The sequence below is a fragment of the Octopus sinensis genome, linkage group LG5 (assembly GCF_006345805.1).
Source record: "Octopus sinensis linkage group LG5, ASM634580v1, whole genome shotgun sequence".
Lineage (NCBI taxonomy): Eukaryota > Metazoa > Mollusca > Cephalopoda > Octopoda > Octopodidae > Octopus > Octopus sinensis.
Window position 1 is genome coordinate 53,275,697 of NC_043001.1, and position 13,094 is coordinate 53,288,790.

Sequence of the window (13,094 nt, forward strand, 5' to 3'; positions counted from 1 at the left end):
CACAGTTCTATACTTGCATAATTGAATTTCAACTAAATTTATTTTACTCTTATATAACACTGCTTACGCCATCCACTTAACCTATAACTTCGGAAAAAATAATTTCTGTCTGAGCATATAAAAACATTTTAATATTTATTTCACTAGTTTTTAACTCGATTCCCGCTCTAGAAATATGTTCCGCAGGCATCTCTTGAGATATATGCTGGCAATGCTGCATATAATTTCACGTTCACATATTATACCAAAATATTTAGCAATAAATAAATAAATAAATTATATTAGTATGCGAAGGTTCATAGTTTGCGAACTATTTGGTTTTGGCCAACCTCATGTCAACCTTAACAAAGTAGAATTACAATTAAAAGAAACTAAAGCAAAACAATTTTTGTTCAAATTCAGAACATATATTCTTTGCTTCTTTTACCATATTTCGATCATAATGGGTAATTCACATTTAACGGCTTGAAATAGTGGCAGCCAAATCAAACACGCCATCCTTTTGAGAAGACCCTATAAAACTCATACGTGCATGTGTGTGTGTGTGTATGTGTGTGTGTGTGTGTGTCTGCGTGCGTGCGTTTGTGTGTGTGTATACATACATATTTATATGTGTGAATGAGTGTGTATACGTACATATTTATATGTATGCACGTGTGAATACGCGTGCCACTAAGTGCTTAACCCAAAAATGTCTGATCTAAAATAGTTTAAGCTGTGAATTTCTTCCTTTCCTCAGACACAGACTTCGCTTTTTTCCTGAACTCCCTCTCCCTCTATTTCTTTCTTCCCCTCACTCATTGTCTTCCCCTGTCTATCTATCTATCAATCTATCTCTCTATCTCGCTTTCTCTTCCCATTTTTTGTATGTTACCGAAAAAAAAAACAAGAATACCATAATTCCTTTCCGGTTATATACAGAAAGTATGGAGTCCAGTATAGCATAAACTGTACAAGGAAGGATTTAATTTCTTCGTCATATTTGCGGGGGTTACAAATTTCACTTTGAACTTAAAAGGATATATACAGAATATACACATTGAATTATTGTTCGCGAATTTCGAAGACTTTAAAAATTTCTAGTATTTTTCAATCCCCCGTAGCAATATATCGCTCTTTTAGAAGTCATTAGATAGACATAACGCAAGACATATGAATTCAGCATTTTATTTTAAAAATTCATACATCTATTCATCTACTGAATATTCATATAATTCTCATTTCTCGTTGGTGATTAACAAATGACATTGTTAATGAACAATGGTTTAAGTTTTTCATTGAGAATCTGGTGTTGAAATTCTCTGTGTAACTATTCCCGAATATTCTACCACTTTACGCTAGTAAAACACATTTAAAGCTTATATAATTTATGATATTATAAGAACATATTAAACTGATTGATATCATCATAAACACTTATATTTACTCTAAGTTTCTGACATAAATAGTATTGTTGCTTCGAAATTCCAGATTTGTTTTCAGAAATCATTCCATTTTAACGTTTTTATAAGTAACTGAGAGAGGTTTACCTATCATTCAGAACATCATCATACTTGACACTGGAGTTTGCCTGAAAAGGGTATTCCTCTGCAATTATCGATATAAGCAGATAGGTGAACGTTCTGGCAGAACTCGCCATCAAGCAAAATAAAATCCATTTCATTTAAATTTACTTCAAAAATTCAATTGCGTAAATCATGTGCTGATACAAGTACCCTACAATCCTCCAAACACGATGAAATATTAAGCAAAGATCATATAAGAATTAAAGATCATATAAGAATTATATATGAGTATATCTAATAATAAGAGCACTGAGACAGCGCAAACCTCCTCCAAAGCAACAGCAACATCCTCTCAATGATTAGCCAGAGAGGATGTTTGATATGAGAATATCTGAAATAAACTTGACTGCTGTCACAAACGAGAATACTAAAAGATGAAGACGACTGCTCTCAAAGAATAAGTAAAAATAAGAGGAAAAATAATCCAAAATCCTTGTTCAGTACCCGATCGATCCCAAAATATAATCAGGGCGTACATGTCACAAGGCCAAACATCCCTGAAAGTTTTATCCGAATCCATCCAACGGTTTTTGAGATACCCTATCCACGGACAAAAAAGTAAAACGCGACTGTAAACAACACCTCCGTCTTCGCTAAGGCGGGGGTAATGACTGAAGTTATTTACTTACTATATCTAGAAACGCGCAAAATTTGGACGCATGTAATTAAAACTCCTAAAAGATATGTAAATATATAATGTTGCAATAGTATGTGTCTCTAGATAACTCCCAATATTTATGCTGTATGTTTCTGCTGTTAATTTGACCATTTATGTTACCACCATACAGTCCGTAAGGTCAGGCAGAATCAATGTTTTAAACGATTCAAACTTGTCAGATTATTTCCCAATAACACACGTGGATACATAGACATCTATGTGCACGCGTGTATATATGTAAATGCATGTATGGATGTAAGTGTGTACGTATGTGTGTATATGTATGTATATGGTAAAAAATATTAAAAGAAGGAAAATGTACAGAATGTATATATTTCCTATGAGATAAAACATTTACATTGTCAACCGTTTGCGCTTGCTGATTGAAGAGACTAATTCTCATATACTTTTCCATTTCCCATGCAGTGAATGGCAGTTCTGTGCGGCGCATGACCGAAGAGGAGAAAACTACTCCGAGATGCTTGCATCTCACGGTCTAGGTAGGTAGTGCTGCGAGCTGATATAGATCGAAAGGAAGGAAATTACTATTTGTTAGTGAATTGATAGTATTTATGCTACTAAGTTATACATTTATGTATTAAAATATGTGCACAGTTGGTCAAGAATGAAAATATTTAATCGTTGTTGTATAGAAATAGTTTCCTTGCACTAGCGAATCTAGAAAGCTGTGACGCTTGTTTGGAGATTCATTGCATATCTCCCTATATGTTCGCTTAATGGTATGTTTTTAGCTTGAAAAAAGAATCTGTTCTTTGTGAAGTGTAGTTCTCCATCTAAGGGACATCCTTGTTTGGCCTTTATAATTGTGTCTAGAACTTAAAGACATAAATTAAATTTTCGGATCCACGAATGAAATCAGTCTTTGTTGTGACACTCTGTCCTTGCTTGACTTGAAATTCTGAACCTTCCAGTATACGTTTTAGTGATTTAGTTTGTTTTTTTATTTGATTAATGTATAGGTTTGTATAAGGTGGTTCAAGTTGAGGTCCCTGGTGAGCATAGGTAAAGTTTGAATGATGCTTATCTGCCACATTGTTTCTGGGTTTGTGCGTCAAAATTTCGAGTATTTGTAGATGGGGTGGTTAGATAGAGAAAAATATACACATTCTATGCATTTTTCTATCTTTCATATTTTTACTACATCTCACAACGCGGGACAAAAATCTCTCAAGCGAAACTTTTCACTATATACAAAGAAATTTTTATCCCGCGTGGCGAGATTATAGAAATATACACACGCACACACACACACGCACACACACACACACACACACACACACACACACAATATGTGTATGATATTATTATTAAGTTTCAACACGGAGAGATCTAATGGATACAAATTAATTTATTAATTGATTAACATCTTCACCTACAATTATTTCTTTTCTAAACCAAAATTATATCTACAAAACATGTATAAATATATAATCTTGCATTCTAAGATACCTTGGGTGGAAAATCATCAGGATGTACAAAAGGACGATACAAAAATCTGAGTATATTGTAGTATTCCAACGGATCATAATGTAATCCTTGCATTGTTATTTTGTACACCCTGATGATTTTAAAATGAAAGATTATATATCTATATATGTTTTGTAGCTTTAATGTTGGTTGAGAAATGAAACAATTGTAGGTGTGGATCTTAATTAATTAATAAATTGCTTTATATCCATTACATCTCTCCGTTTTCAAACTCAATAATATTTGATGTTTTATGATATTTCATATAATATATTCATTCAAGGAATATCTCTTCAAAATATAATATATTAAACCAATGTATCTTGGATAAATATATCCCTAGAAGTAGTCTAAATATCCTCATAGTGTCTAGCAAATATATATATATATATATAAATTTGAAATAATAAGGATGAAAAATTAAATATTAATTTGTTAATATCATTTTAAAACCAGTGGTCAAGTATGTTAAAATATGAAGATTCAGAAAAATGATATTGCATACATATGAGACACTATGTGGACATCCATTATGCTACAAATAGATCCGCTATGGTCTTACCACTAAGAAAGGAATGTTCTCAAGAAATTTTTGCAAGCGCCAGAATGTAAGCGAGCAAGACGAATGGAAAGAAACAAAATATAGATTAATCACAATGTAGTTTCGCTATTACTACTTACGTAAGTAATTACGCAAGTTGTAATAGCGAAACTAGTTTGTTATTCATCTATATTTTGCATACACACACTCACACACACACACACTCACACATACACACACACACACACACACACACACACACGCATATGTATATATATGTAAATATTTTTATACATCTTAAATATGTCTTCAAATGTATGGGTTGTTTATTGAATGCTTATAGAGAGCCAATGCGAAAATATAGAGAGTAGAGAAATTTTAAAAGGCAAATCTTAGGCATTGAGTTTCCCGAACGCATAAATGAAAACATTCAATCATAGTAGTTGGATCATATGTATTTATACACATCAGCATAAATCATGCATGTACAAGTACGAAGTTTCTCCTAGGGTATAAAGAATTATACTAAACATACATAAAATATAGAAGAAATATAAAAATATATAAAAATATAAAAATATATGTAAAATTACGTATAAATAAAAGTTACATGTAAAGAGTTATGCATGAAAAATATAGGAGGTGCAAAACGGATGAGAGGTTGATAAATGTAGGAATATAAATGTCAATGGCAAACCGCCTAAGTCATCTAAAACTCACTTACACATATAAATATAACATAGAAGTTACGCTAGATATCAAGGTTAAAAAACATAAATAATATAGGATCCAATTATGATTAGTACACAGGCAATATGTTAAATACGACAATCAGATTGGATTCTAATGAAATCAGTAAATGCATGGACAGACCACATAAAGCACAAAATATTTTAGCCCGCAAATATGCACAGTAATTAGAGCAACCTTCAACGTATATTATAAGTGCCACAACAGCGTTAATCACCTCAAAATATAGGTATACAACATACAAAAGGCCTCGTATATTACCAAGGGAAATTCTGTGTTATTCTCATGTAATTTTGATAAATTCAATAGTACATATGCAGGAATGTGTCAATTATTTCAGTAAAGCCTGTCTGTACATGTCAAAAGATATAGATATACGGGTGTCGTGTGAACAACTTACTCTCATGGAATATGACAAAAAGAAGTTGATCTTTCAGTTCTGTCCCCACCCCCACGCCTGCGGTACACAAATTTCTTCTATCAGCGTTGCAATGCTTGGACACCATTTGTGAAGAAGGTTTCCTCTTGTTCGCCCCAAAATGTCATGAGCGGAAAATATGACGTCAACATTAATGCGATGCTGGTCCCCAGCCAAATGGTCATTCCTGTAGGGGAATAGATGATAGTCATATGTGGCTAATTCTGGAGAATAAGGAGGGTGGTAAATCCGTTCAAAGTTACAGTCACGCATGGCAGTCAGTGAAACCAACGACCTCTGTCCTGCAGGATTGTCCTATTTAAACAAGACCCCATTCGTGAGGTTTCCTGGGCGTTTGGTCTGGATATTCTTTCGTATCTGCCTCAGAAAGTTAGCATATTACTCTCCATTGATGTTAAAGCCCTTTTAAAAATAGTCAATAAACACAATGTCTTTTGCATCTCCAAAAATGTAACTATCACCTTTCCTGTACATGAAAAGACCTTAACCTATTTTGGGGCTGGTGATGAGAGTTGTTTCCACTGCATAGGTTTTCGTTTTGTCTCTGGAACAAAGTGATAATTCCAACACCCATCCTTAATTAGGAAACGTCTAAGAGGACTAGCTGGATCTACATCAAATAATGTCAGATTGATCCGAATGTCATCAACCTGATGCGCTTTTGAACAGGTGCAAGATGACGTGGCAGAAACATTCGTCATGTCAAGTTAAACTCTATCACAGGATATGTGGTGGACACGATATTTACCTCGATGGTGAGAGTTGCTGGATGCCCACACAGCGGTCATCTCCAGAAATCCCTTTTCCCTCTTTAATTCAGCTGCACATTTTTGAGAAAGTTGAATCTTCATCTTCTATTGCAATAACCATATCAGCATGAATGACTTTAGGAGCTGAACCCTTTTACAGAAAGTACTTGATGACACCACAATTCTAAATTATGTCCATTTTCGAGAGAATTCGCCTCTAGTTGCTTTTGAACTCTTCTCTGAACACTCAAATGTCAGTATGTCTATAAGGAAACGATGCAGTTATTAATGAGTAGTGTTGAAATTAATGCATATAATGTTTCACAGTACGAGCATCACTCCTTCATAGACAACATATGAACTTTTCTGGTAATATGAAGTATTACAAGCTGACAATTTCGATGCCATATCTAACAACAGGTTTTCTATATAGCGCAGGTTGCTCCAGAATTTCCCACAATACAGACACCTTGCATTAAATGAATTGAAATTCAAACACGTAGGTTTCTGAAATACCTATCTACTTAACGAATAATTTTAATAACTAATAGAAAAATCGCGTCCTCAGTGCCATAACTCAGTTGAGAGATATATATGAAAGTAAATACGCATTTAAATAAATATAATTATATAAACCTCTTACTTCTTTAATGAGACAGTTGATGTAACATCGATGCTAATGTTTCCTGGATTCCAAATTTCACATATATCTAGTTTCTTTATTTGGCTTCTGTATAGAAGTGCTGGTAGGGAACATGCTGCCATAAATATTGAGAATGAAAGAAATATTTTTTGTATGTCAATTTCTCATTTTCACAAGAAATCGAAAGTCTCCTACCTAAACTGTACCCAATAAACTTGATCAGAGTGTAGTATCACACTGAATTTCAGCAAGAATATTTTTGTCATTTGCCGGTAAATAATTTACAGATTTTACAAATTAGATAGTAACTGGAAAAGGAATATATTTGTAAATTTTGAATGTCAACGCGGCTTAAATGTTCAGAACTCTCACCACAAGACGTTTCTAAGTCCAAGTGTACCGGAAAGTATTACACCTCTCTTCAGATGGCCTCCATTTTATTAGCAACCAACTTCATTTCGCATCTCTCCTGAAGGTTAAAATATGGAACTGAAAAATTTAATATTAGACGAAGAACGCATTTAAGAATACATAATCATTCGTTCAATGGCATCGCCCACAATAAATCATAAAAATGCAAGGATTTAATAAATAAGCTTTAATAACCAACTAGCAGAGACACACGGCGTTGCTCGGGGTGAAAATGGCAAAGTTTGTATATAATATATTGCAGTTATGTTGAAACAGGTGATATGGGAAATTGAAGCAGTGACAACAAAACATTTGTGGAGTAAATGATGGGCTAATTCCACTAAGCAACATGCTATGCGTCCGTTTGGAGCATTCAGGCCCTAACCTGTGGGGCCTATGTGATGTTTTAACGCACCGAAAAGCTGTCAGTAGATATACTCTCTTTTGCAGCAGTCGGTGTTGTGTCTCACACGACCCGTCATCTGAAATGCTGACACCTCCTTCGGGTTTGTTGTCCTACATCACCCATTAAGTAAATTTGGAGGAACTGTAGTTGTTCATTTCTGGGTAACAGGGAACCAATGATGTGATAAACTTGCCCTTGAACTCTGACGTCGTCGTAAATTCATGTTTATCTATCTTCTTATATGCACCAAACGATGTCATTTGCAGAGTTATATTGCCTGATACTGTTCAAAGAAACCTTTGACTGAATGGAAATGCCTTGTAGAAGATCCATAAGAGGTTGAGAAGGAGCTGGTAGTGCTGGCAATGTTACCTGACCGCCTGAGCAGCACATACCCTTTGCTTCATTTACAGAAAAGATAATTTATGCTCAGCACACTAATTTGGACGGAGTCATTATTTTTATAAGAATAGGATGGATCATATCTGAAAAGAGCTTCAGGATTTGTGAAGAACGAATTTGTACGTAGTCTGTTTCTGTGAGCTATTCTTTTGGACCTCTGTCTAATCATTAAAACATTGATTTAATGATCAGCATTAAGTGCTGCAACATGCATTTGCTGATGTTGAGAAAATCTCATCTAGCTTCTCTCTTCAGACTCTTGCCTTCGGTTTTTTACAATCCTCCTTGCTTTATACTTGTTTCTTGAGAGATTAGGTCCTTTCTTTGGTGGCATATTTTTCCCAATATTGTAAACAAAAAATTATGAACATAGAAAGAAATTATACATTAATCCATATTTTTGTAAGCAGTTGTATCCGTGAAAATTTTATTTGAAGAAATCAGAAATTGAAAGAAGAGAAAGTGAAATGAACAGAGAAAGAAAGTGAAAGATGTATGTGAATCTATATGAAATGGACATGTGTATGTGCGTGTTGGCGCGCGCGTGTGTACGTGAGAGAGAAAGAAGGTGAGAAAGTGAGATAGAGTGAGTGAGTGAAGGTGTGTGTCGTGATGATTGAGGTATTTTAAGGTACACACACATATAGAAAACGTGACGTCATCGTATAAAATTTTTACGATAGCTGTTTTATGGAAAAGATTATTTGAAATGCAAATATGTGAATAGAAATTAAGTTTAATTTGTAGCCAAAATAGTACTGAATCTTTTGATACCCCATACGTCAAAATTTGTAACTAGGTTTTGAATGTATAACGGATATATAGGACAGTATGTCACATAATAATACAGTCGTAAGACCTGGTAGAAATAGCATCCAAATCTCCCTCAAAACACCCTACTGTGTTCATCCGACAATCCTACCTATTATGTAATTTGAATGAGAAACTGTAACTAAAGATGAAGATTATTAACCCCACAGAGAGAGGAAGGAAGAGAGACAGCACAGCGGCAGTTTTCGTTGACTGCCATCCTGTACGCCCATTCTTGATAGCGAAATGGTATGTGCCGACTGTCTAAGCAAATGATTGTTTTAATGGTGGAACAAACAAGACATTAACGATTACAGAAATAGCGATTCTCACTTTGAAACGAACGATTTTGAAAATCGTTTTAGATGGTTAAAATTTCAGCGTGATCGGATGAAAAATACTCAAGTTATAAGTGAACAAACAGACAGACAGAGAGGACAGATTTTATATATTAAGATAATACTTGCCCTGCCTCTTCTAATGCAGTCTTCAATTTTTCTGACATGTTTCTTGATGCTGCTATTTTTTTTATCTATGTGCTGACATATCATATGGTACCTTGAACATTTGATATGTCTTCTGTATTTTTCAGACACTATAGGAGCTCATCAGTACTGATAGTTTCAAATACGATCGACCCAAACTTATTTTCATTTTTAAAATCTTTCAGAGTATTAACAATAGATTCAGCGGTTGTATGTTTTTGTAATGACTGACGAAACAAAAAAAATTGTACTGTTAAGATCATACCGTATGAATGCATACAAATCCACATTGAAATGCCCGATATTTTCATGAAATGATAAAGAATATAAATAACATACATAAAGTCGTTTACTAACTTAAAGTTAACGTTAACAATCATATCTTCTATTTGCTGCCTCACAATGTTGTATGATAATGGAATGATAAAATCGCATGCTATTTTGTCACAGTTTATTCGAAAGTCATTGGCAGCAGGCTGTATGCTTTCGAGTGTGGATTCCACACTGTGCCACTAAAGACATACTATCCAATGGAAACACAACACTTTTTTATACTCACAGATAGCTACTATGTTTTTTGATTTTTTTACATATTAATTTTTCTCGTGAAGGTACTTCGTGCTGTCTTTAATACTCTTCAACCCTTTTGTTTATTTTTTGATATACTTCGTTTCTAAATGTCACCGAAATTTGTCTAGTTTCATAATTTCTTTCGATAAGTTATAATACAGAACATAGTGTAGCTTCATTTTATTTTCATTAGAGCTGTATTTAAAAATAAAGAATCTGTACTGATCACAGTATTTATAAAATAAATACCCTGTACTTCTATTATTTCTCGTTTAAATATTTGACCCTTGCTTTACTACTAAGTGCATTATATGTACATATTTACAAATAATTATTTTCGGTCATACACTGATCTCCAGAGAATAATTCACAAAGATTACCCAACTATACCATGATCGATGGTATAGTGAAAAGCTCATCCTACCTGTGTACAATGAACAGACATCTATTTTCCTCACGCTTTTTTAAACAGTAAAATATGATAAGAGAGATAGAGAGAGGGACAGAGAGAGAGAGAGAGAGAGTGAGGCAGGTAGAGATTGAAATGCAGGAGTAATTTCTAGTATGCCAGATGACACGTGCAATCTTCCTTCCATTTATCGAAGCGGAATATCGGAATATACATACATGAACATGGTTTTAATCTGGATATATTTATGACTTCTTACACTGTGTAACACGCTTTTTGTATTTCGGTAGCAACCGATATTTCCCATTTGCTTAATCCTAGAAAGTATGAAAAATGACAAACTTTTTCTTCAAAATATTGTCTTTGTTACATTTATTCAAACCACAAACAATTCCTATCAACACACGGTTATGAGGCTTCCACATTTCTCCTGCTCATGATTCGAGGTGCTCATATTGTGAGCTACTAAAGGACATCATACTCAAGTGGTTACGGTCAAGCAACTGACAAGCAAAACTGTAATATTGAGCAGAATATTTACACTAACAATATTACCTCTTCAGCAACACAGTGCGGAATCTGTGTAAAAAGCAATGGGGAGCAGGTCAAATTTAGATCAGTTTCAAAGAATTGATGTCCACATCACAAAATCACAGTTTAACTCCTTCGGTACTATATTTCTGTTGAGATGCTCTTCATTTCTGTCAATTACTTTAAATATAACCTAAAATTTAGTAAAATAACTTACTTAGTAAGCTAGTGTTAGGAACATGAATTGAGACTAAGGTTTGGAGGAAGACTTTAATTCAGAACACATGAAAACAAGACATTTCTATTACAGGGCCAGAGCCGGTTTCAGCTAGGTTGGCATCAAAAGGATTAAAAGAAATAGTAGATATTTCCTTTAATTTCTACATCGAAGCAAGTAGGAAATATCACTTACTGACCAAAGACAAAAAAAATAAAAGAATTAAAGTTTCCTTACGCATTGATATTATCTCATACTTATGGTTTTTGCCAATCATATTATTACATTAAATACATTTCTCCAACACAACACTCATTATGTACGGTAACACAAATAGTTAAAGCAAGCTTATCTCTGAGTTTTCAAATAAGCATATGCTGCCTATCCTTGTTAGAAAATATAGTTCGCCCCGATACATCTGTAATTGAGAGAGCTGATCTTGTTTCCCAAAACCAACCATCTACGCAACGTTTCACGTCACTCGCTGAATCTAAAAATACCCACACTGAATTACTGCTCGCTGCAGTGCTACACTAGTGTAAAATTGAGACCAGATGATACAATAATTTAGAATAAGCCCCACACCACAACGAACTATCAAAGTGTTACGGACGTTACATGAGATAGATCATCAAAATCAATGCTCTTCCTACGACTCTTTAAGGAGAGATTTAGTATATTGCCTCTAACGAAATTTCCTTATTTATTAATTCACTGTAGAAAAGGCTTTTGAAAAATGTTCGCCGCCCAGTCTAACAGTGAGACACAGCAGGCACAGCTCGTTTCTGCATGAGAAATGGAGAACGTCGGCAATTACCACAACCATAACGATTAAGGATCCTGTGTCATCACTCCTGTACATTTCGTTCTTATAGCTTAGATTGAAACTTGTAATTTATTCGCAATCCTCTGGGAAAGTTTCTACTTAGTCCTGGCTTGGAGATTCGTCGTCCTCTTCTCTCGGAAGTTCTTGTGAAATCTATCGAAATCCATGCCGTCTTGGGCAGGTGGGTGTTTAAAATGAGAACATTAGTTATGCGAATTGCTACATGGGCTTATAGTGCTATTTAACATCTATTAAAAGGGAAAGTGTCATGTACTCTTCGAAATGCTTATTATTGGCTGAATGCCATTTACTTTGTACTGAGAGAAGGGATTGTTCAAACACAGCTGCATCTTGTACACTGAACTTGTACTTAGTATCACCGTATAACCAGATACAACATATAGTACCCAAACTTGAACTTGACTCGGATCCTGAGTTCCTGCGGATTGTTAAAATATATGTCAATGCAATAGAGTTTGGGAGATGCATGTTGTGAAAGACGATATTCACTGTGTTTGACAACATCATGGTTAAAAGGATTGGCGCTAACGCAAAACATTTGGTGTTCTGAAACATCAGTTGTCGCTTATGTGTCATCAATTGTAGAATATATACCCTGGAATCACTATTTTAGGCCATAATCTTGTCAGCATATCCAAACTTATTCATTATTTTTCAGTGCGACTAACAGCATCAATTACTTTCAAAAGTTCATTTAGAGAAAATACGTCCTCGTACAACACTTTTCCTGATCTTTGCGTAATGCAAAAACTGTGCATCTGCACAATAATCTTGTCTACTTTCACATTGTCTCTTAGAATGAGGACCTTGTTCATTGGGAACAAATAATCGGTTTCAATGTTTTTAGGACGACGTTCTTCCCAGTTATTGGAATAACTTATTCTTATTTCTTTTATGGGTTGGAAATGTCCTGTTGCAAATAATTTTCGAATAAAATAAAAGAGTTCTTAGAAGCCTCTTCAATGGTTGCTAGGTGAAAATATATTCTTGAAGTAATTAAAAATATTCCCTCTCTATATAAAATACTCTACTTTAAAATAACCAGCCTTGAAGAGAAATAGAAGTTCATTATTTTCTGCTATTCTCATAGTATAAATTGAGAAACTTCGTAGAACCTGAAACACATTATTAATTTTTTTTTTGCCCAAAATAGCATTAAAGTCTGCAACCCAC